The following is an 8,686-nucleotide window of genomic DNA, read 5'->3' on the forward strand; positions in this document are numbered from 1 at the left end:
GTTCACAAACGAAAGTACTTGTCCACAAGTGAAAGCACTGGTTCAAAAGTGAAAGCATTGTTACACAAATAAAAGGTCTGGTTCACAAACAAAAGGAGGAGTACCTGCATGCATGCTGCATCAACCATTCACCATTAGCGCACACCAAACAATGCTTCCCTCATGTGCAGCTAGGAATTCTAAGCAGAAGCCCCAATAGGCAGATTGCGATAGTTGGGGAAAGACATTCCTGTCAGTATATATCCACTATGACACGGTTGCTTTAGAGAGTGTCTAGGTGTGACTGCAAGGGGAGAGTCATCTGCTAGGACAGACTATGGGACCTGTGAAATTTTAGAATTTAGGGGGGCACCATGCAAGTTTGATTCCAGTGTGCCACCTGCCCTGTGAGCTTGTTTCCTTTACATCTCTCCTCATCAGCCCATAAGATGTGACCATTTGCTTACACTCATAGCATCCCTTTTAAAAGAGAAAAGTTATATCATGCATGTAGTAGTTAGTGTCATTGTCATATACTGAACTTTGTCTTTAGCAATTTTAATACACTCCTGGAAATGGAAAAAAGAACACATTGACACCGGTGTGTCAGACCCACCATACTTGCTCCGGACACTGCGAGAGGGCTGTACAAGCAATGATCACACGCACGGCACAGCAGACACACCAGGAACCGCGGTGTTGGCCGTCGAATGGCGCTAGCTGCGCAGCATTTGTGCACCGTCGCCGTCAGTGTCAGCCAGTTTGCCGTGGCATATGGAGCTCCATCGCAGTCTTTAACACTGGTAGCATGCCGCGACAGCGTGGACGTGAACCATATGTGCAGTTGACGGTCTTTGAGAGAGGGCGTATAGTGGGCATGCGGGAGGCCAGGTGGACGTACTGCCGAATTGCTCAACACATGGGGCGTGAGGTCTCCACAGTACATCGATGTTGTCGCCAGTGGTCGGCGGAAGGTGCACGTGCCCGTCGACCTGGGACTGGACCGCAGCGACGCACGGATGCACGCCAAGACCGTAGGATCCTACGCAGTGCCGTAGGGGACCGCACCGCTGCTTCCCAGCAAATTAGGGACACTGTTGCTCCTGGGGTATCGGCGAGGACCATTCGCAACCGTCTCCATGAAGCTGGGCTACGGTCCCGCACATTGTTAGGCCGTCTTCCGCTCACGCCCCAACATCGTGCAGCCCGCCTCCAGTGGTGTCGCGACACACGTGAATGGAGGGACGAATGGAGATGTGTCGTCTTCAGCGATGAGAGTCGCTTCTGCCTTGGTGCCAATGATGGTCGTATGCGTGTTTGGCGCCGTGCAGGTGAGCGCCACAATCAGGACTGCATACGACCGAGGCACACAGGGCCAACACCCGGCATCATGGTGTGGGGAGCGATATCCTACACTAGCCGTACACGTCTGGTGATCGTCGAGGGGACACTGAATAGTGCACCATATATCCAAACCGTCATCGAACCCATCGTTCTACCATTCCTAGACCGGCAAGGGAACTTGCTGTTCCAACAGGACAATGCACATCCGCATGAATCCCGTGCCACCCAACGTGCTCTAGAAGGTGTAAGTCAACTACCCTGGCCAGCAAGATCTCCGGATCTGTCCCCCATTGAGCATGTTTGGGACTGGATGAAGCGTCGTCTCACGCGGTCTGCACGTCCAGCACGAACGCTGGTCCAACTGAGGCGCCAGGTGGAAATGGCATGGCAAGCCGTTCCACAGGACTACATCCAGCATCTCTGCAATCGTCTCCATGGGAGAATAGCAGCCTGCATTGCTGCGAAAGGTAGATATTTACTGTACTAGTGCCGACATTGTGCATGCTCTGTTGCCTGTGTCTATGTGCCTGTGGTTCTGTCAGTGTGATCATGTGATGTATCTGACCCCAGGAATGTGTCAATAAAGTTTCCCCTTCCTGGGACAATGAATTCACGGTGTTCTTATTTCAATTTCCAGGAGTGTATTTTGGAAAGTACTAATATGTTATTACATTTTGTGATAGGAATGTCAGGCTAGATTTCAGAAACTCCCTTTAACCACTGTACAATATTAAAGTGATACAATTTCGTTTGTATTAATACAATATCTTCAAACTCTATTGTATTTTAGAATATGGACTTTCTGATGCTCTTGTTACTGCAGAAATATCAATATTTTATAGGTACTGTGATTTCAGTACAATAATGATAAATTATTGCTTTAGCCACTGAATGTTAAAATTAGCGGAAATAGAAAATGCATTTGTGCCCTCAGAGATATGAAGCTACTCTTAAGTGGAGACTGCTGCAAACACTGAATGATGACTTGTTCAACGCAATGGTACCAAGACTGGTTACAAATATAAGTACTGGAATACTTATATTTACTGCACTAGTGTCCTCTCAGAACACTGATAAGAATTAAAAACAAAGTGAACTGTTGTGATTCATATGCAGCTTCAGAGTATAGAAAATAGCAGTCAGCATTCTACACAAAAACTTAGTAATTGTGCTTTATGTAACGCAACAAGTATGTTGTTGTTGTTGTTGTTGTTGTTGTGGTCTTCAGTCCTGAGACTGGTTTGATGCAGCTCTCCGCGCTACTCTATCCTGTGCAAGCCTCTTCATCTTCCAGTACCTACAGCAGCCTACATCCTTCTGAATCTGCTTAGTATATTCATCTCTTGGTCTCCCTCTACGATTTTTACCCTCCACGCTGCCCTCCAGTACTAAATTGGTGATCCCTTGATGCCTCAGGACATGTCCTACCAACCGATCCCTTCTTCTTGTGAAGTTGTGCCACAAACCCCTCTTCTCCCCAATCCTATACAATACCTCCTCATTAGTTATGTGATCTACCCATCTAATCTTCAGCATTCTTCTGTAGCACCACATTTTGAAAGCTTCTATTCTCTTCTTGTCCAAACTATTTATCGTCCATGTTTCACTTCCATACATGGCTACACTCCATATAAATACTTTCAGTAATGACTTCCTGACACTTAAGTCAATACTCAATGTTAACAAGTTTCTCTTCTTCAGAAACGCTTTCCTTACTATTGCCAGTCTACATTTTATATCCTCTCTACTATGACCATCATCGGTTAGTTTGCTCCCCAAATAGTAAAGCTCCTTTACTACTTTAAGTGTCTCATTTCCTAATCTAATTCCTTCAGCATCACCCGACTTAATTCGTCTACATTCCATTATCCTCATTTTGCTTTTGTTGATGTTCATCTTATACCCTCCTTTCGAGACACTGTCCATTCCATTCAACTGCTCTTCCAAGTCGTTTGCTGTCTCTGACAGAACTGCTATGTCATCGGTGAACCTCAAAGTTTTTATTTCTTCTCCATGGATTTTAATACCTACTCCAAACTTTTCTTTTGTTGCCTTTACTGCTTGCTCAATATACAGATTGAATAGCAACGGGGAGAGGCTACAACACTGTCTCACTCCCTTCCCAACCACTGCTTTCCTTTCATGTCCCTTGACTCTTATAACTGCCATCTGCTTTCTGCACAAATTGTAAATACCCTTTCACTCCCTGTATTTTACCCCTGCCACCTTCAGAATTTGAAAGAGAGTATTCCAGTCAACATTGTCAAAAGCTTTTTCTAAGTCTACAAATGCTAGAAATGTAGGTTTGCCTTTCCTTAATCTTTCTTCTAAGATAATGTCTTCCAACATTTCTACGGAATTCAAACTGATCTTCCCCGAGGTCAGCTTCTGCCAGTTTTTCCATTCGTCTGTTAAGGACTCGCGTTAGTATTTTGCAGCTGTGACTTATAAAACTGATTGTTCGGTAATTTTCACATCTGTCAGTACCTGATTTCTTTGGGATTGAAATTACTATATTCTTCTTGAAGTCTCAGGATATATTGCCTGTCTCATACATCTTGCTCACCAGATGGTAGAGTTTTGTCAGGACTGGCTCTCCCAAAACTGTCAGTAGTTCTAATGGAATGTTGTCTACTGCCGGGGCCTTGTCACGACTTAGGACTTTCAGTGCTCTGTCAAACTCTTCACGGAATATCATATCTCCCATTTCATCTTCATCTACATCCTCTTCCATTTCCATAATATTATCCTCAAGTACATCACCCTTGTACAGACCCTCTATATACTCCTTCCACCTTTCTGCTTTCCCTTCATTGCTTAGAACTGGGTTTCCATCTGAGCTCTTGTTATTCATACAAGTGGTTCCCTTTTCTCCAAAGGTCTCTTTAATTTTCCTGTAGGCAGTATCTATCTTACCCCTCATGAGATGAGCCTCTACACCCTTACATTTGTCCTCTAGCCATCCCTGCTTAGCCATTTTGCACTTCCTGTCCATCTCATTTTTGAGATGTTTGTATTCCTTTTTGCCTGCTTCACTTGTTGCATTTTTGTATTTTCTCCTTTCATCAATTAAATTCAGTATCTCTTCCATTACCCAAGGATTTTTACTAGCCCGCGTCTTTTTACCTACTTGATCCTCTGCTGCCTTCACTGCTTCATCCCTCAAAGCTACCCATTCTTCTTCTACTGTATTTCTTTCCCTCATTCCTGTCAATTGTTCCCTTATGCTCTCCCTGAAATTCTGTACAACAACTGATTCTATCAGTTTATCCAGGTCACATCTCCTTAAATTCCCACCTTTTTGTAGTTTCTTCAGTTTTAATCTACAGTTCATAACTAATAGATTGTAGTCAGAGTCTACATCTGTCCCTGGAAATGTCTCACAATTTAAAACCTGGTTCCTAAATCTCGGTCTTACCATTATATAATCTATCTCAAACCTTCCTGTATCTCCAGGCTTCTTCCATGTATACAACCTTCTTTCATGATTCTTGAATAAAGTGTTAGCTATGATTAAGTTATGTTCTGTGCAAAATTCTTCCAGGCAGCTTCCTCTTTCATTTCTTACCCCCAATCCATATTCACCTACTACATTTCCTTCTCTTCCTTTTCCTACTGTTGAATTCCAGCCACCCATGACTATTAAATTTTCATCTCCCTTCACTACCTGAATAATTTCTTTTATTTCATCATTCATTTCATCAACTACTTCATCATCTGAAGAGCTAGTTGGCATATAAACTTGCACTACTGTAGTAGGCATGGGCTTCGTGTCTATCTTGGCTACAATACGCGTTCACTATGCTCTTTGTATTAGCTTACCTGCACTCCTATTTTTTTATTCATTATTAAACCTACTCTTGCATTACCCCTATTTGATTTTGTATTTATAACCCTGTATTCACCTGACCAAAAGTCTTGTTCCTCCTGCCACCAAACTTCACTAATTCCCACTATATCTAACTTTAACCTATCCATTTCCCTTTTTAAATTTTCTAACCTACTTGCCCAATTAAGGAATCTGACATTCCACACTCCGATCCGTAGAATGCCAGTTTTCTTTCTCCTGATAATGACATCCCCTTGAGTAGTCCCTGCCCGGAGATTCGAATGGGGGACTATTTTACCTCTGGAATATTTTACCCAAGAGGACGCCATCATCATTTAACCATACAGTAAAGCTGCATGCCCTCAGGAAAAATTACGGCTGTAGTTTCCCCTTGCTTTCAGCAGTTTGCAGTACCAAAACAGGAAGGCCGTTTTGGTTAGTGTTACAGGGCCAGATCAGTCAATCATCCAGACTGTTGCCCCTGCAACTACTGAAAGGGCTGCTGCCCCTCTTCAGGAACCACACATTTGTCTGGCCTCTCAACAGATACCCCGCCGTTGCGGTTGCACCTACTGTATGGCTATCTGTATCGTTGAGGCATGCAAGCCTCTCCACCAATGGCAAGGCCCATGGTTCATGGGGAGTGGGGGTGGGGGTGGGGGTGGGGAGGGGGGGGAGGCAGCAAGTTTACTACAGTAATAGTAAGAGTGTCTCAACAGGTACCTCAATGTTGCTTGTAACTTAAAAGACGCTGGCAGGGTGTCTTGCATACCTGTATCTGAGTATCAAATGGGAACAAATGCAGATCAAGCTGAATTCTAAATTATTTTTGCTCTTTCAAAAGTGATTTTCAAACATCAGTTTGTTTCCCACTGATAATTATGTCATTACCATGTTTAATGCCCAAAAATGATTTCTATGAAGAGGAAAATATCTTTTCTTCATTACATGTCTGTAAATTCTAGAACAAACCTCTGCAGAACTTTATTTAGTGCCCATATGGAAATACTTGCCGGCCTCTGCAGGTGAACTGATGTTTGAAAATCACTTTTGAAAGAGCAAAAATAATTTAGAATTCAGCTTGATCTGTATTTGTTGGGGAAGTGGGTGCATGTGCAAATTTTCATGGGAATGTGGCTTAAAATAAAAAGGCAAGGCTCTCTAACAGTATGATGTGTTCACATGTGTTTATTTTCTTGAGTAAATTAACGACTATGAAATGTAATATTTAGAGGACACTTTTCCTATTTCTTCAGTTTTCAGTTAGGTGCGCAATTTACCATATTCCTTTGTCAAGATATTCATTACGAATTTGGATTTTGTTATAAATAAACACTGCTATCATTGCTAATTCCTCAATGATTTTACTGTATTCCAACTTTTTATAAGGAGAACACACTCTCATAACTTTACTTGCATGGTAGACAACAATCGGGACACCAACAATTTTGGTGCAAACATCTCAGCAAAAACAATCAAGTGAATCTCCATAAAGACATAATATACCAGAGCACAGCAGCACTCCATGACATGAGCAGTTTACTGAGACAATAAAGACTTGCAATAGGTTTAAGGCCAGACAGTGCACAATGGGATACAGAGAGCACAAGATAGGGCAGTCCAGTGCAGCGCAGCTCAGGAAAAGCTACACGAAACAGTGTGAGTATGCACTGGGAGCCAGTTTCTTAGCCAGTATCATGCAGAATTTGCTTGTGAAGCAATGGCTGAACTCATGTACCTTTGTTCAGAGTTGTATTCTGTTTATGACATGGACCTGCTAATGTTATTTTTTAACTCTTCAAAACAACAGGAATCAGAATGGGAAGTGCATACATAAAGTAGAGGTAAAACTCTTGGTGAACTCGCTTTGGGGCCTGAGTTTTCTGATACATGATTCACTAACTACTTTGTTTAACATATACTGGTGATGATAATGGCAGAAACATATTAAGTGTATCAAGGGATTCAATAATCCTGGGTGAACTCTGATTATAAAGAGATGCAAATGCAGGCAGAACTCAATCAGCATCTTGATTGATGCTGTTTTTGCCATCATATTGTGGCACAAAATATATTGATGCTTTCCAGTAGGAATTAATAATAATTTTGAGTCACCATCAGAAAGAATTTACTCTATTGAGAGAGATCTGTAAGTTTGTGCATGGTTAAAATGTTGGATTAGTATGTTTTGCAGCAGTAAATGACATTAAATGAAGTCTTAAAAAGTTATTTGTATGTTTTTTTTTCCTTTTTTTACACAGGATGAAGGAACTACAGAAACCCCTACAGAACAGTCTGCAACAGGATCCACAGCAGCTACATAAGCAATGACCCAACAAAAAGCATAAGTAATCTTTGAGTCAAAGTGAATAACATTGCTCAAGCAACCAGATAAGGAGATAACCAACTGACTTTAATAAATCATCTGTGATTAGTAGTTTCATTCAGTTTAATGAATTAATTTGTAGTGCTTAACTGGTTTCAGCCCCTTATTGTTTGAACTCATCTCATTAACAGATATAAAATAATTTCATGAGAAGGACTAGTGGGCATACCTAAGAAATGAAACCTCAGTGCATTATGTTGGCCAGAAAACTGTTCTTAAAATATTTCCCTATTTAGATTTGTTTCATACTTTATTAATGGTGTTTTGAAAGGTAATTGGCAGCCAAAGAGCTAATAGAAAGTTCTTGAAACAAATTCTTGTATCTAATTTTATAAAGAAAGCAAGAGTATCAGTACAATGGAAAGCTCATTGAAGTGATTGGTTGTACTTAGTTTAAAGGCACTATTCCAAGGCTATTCCACCACTGTTTCATATATTAGCATTCCTACAGAGCTTGTTGAAAAAATGTAAATATGTATCCAAAATTGTACCTGTATTTTCTATAAAGCAGTGCAACTAATACATTAATTTATCACTATTAGTTTTATATTTGTGTAAGTATGTTTACATATACAGATGGGAAACAATAAATACGCAATGGCTGACAAACATAAATCTACACAGAGTTTGTGGAAGAGAGGTCAATGTCAATGTCCAATTCAACTATTTACACCATCGACTGTTATTGGTAACCATCCTGATGGACTGTTTAATGGGAAACAAATATATCAGAACTGTTCACCACTGTCACATGCTGTGAAATTATATGCCCTTGTGTTGGGAAGTATCTTGTGTAGTTGTGGAAATTGCTGTACCTTCACTTTGAAGTTAAAAAAATTCTGAGTTGTTTAGCCTGACTTTTTCCCCCTTCTTTGATACATTGTACAAAAATCTATTTGATCAAATGATAGTAATCGATTTTTAATAAGGTACAGTTCTGTCATTGTCCTTGACAAAGCTGACAGTATCTGAGAAGCTGAGTGCTACAGCACATGATTTGTAATACCAGTATGAGATGACACAGAAAATTTTCACTTGTGATTGTGTCTAGAAATGATGTTGTTGTTGTTGTGGTCTTCAGTCCTGAGACTGGTTTGATGCAACTCTCCATGCTACTCTATCCTGTGCAAGCCTCTTCATCTTCCAGT

General features: G+C 41.2%; 1 protein-coding gene across 2 annotated transcripts in view; it reads left to right on the forward strand.

The window, feature by feature from the left end:
* The window catches only part of LOC126281480 (uncharacterized), a 182,637-nt gene extending 174,349 nt beyond the window's left edge, over positions 1–8,288 (forward strand). For both annotated transcript variants that reach the window (XM_049980477.1, XM_049980476.1), the window contains one exon: positions 7,414–8,288. The gene's annotated coding sequence lies outside the window, so the exon portion shown is untranslated. The remainder of the gene's footprint in view (positions 1–7,413) is intronic.
* Positions 8,289–8,686: the final 398 nt, after the last annotated feature.

This window comes from Schistocerca gregaria, chromosome 7 (assembly GCF_023897955.1).
Source record: "Schistocerca gregaria isolate iqSchGreg1 chromosome 7, iqSchGreg1.2, whole genome shotgun sequence".
NCBI classification, from domain to species: Eukaryota; Metazoa; Arthropoda; class Insecta; order Orthoptera; family Acrididae; genus Schistocerca; species Schistocerca gregaria.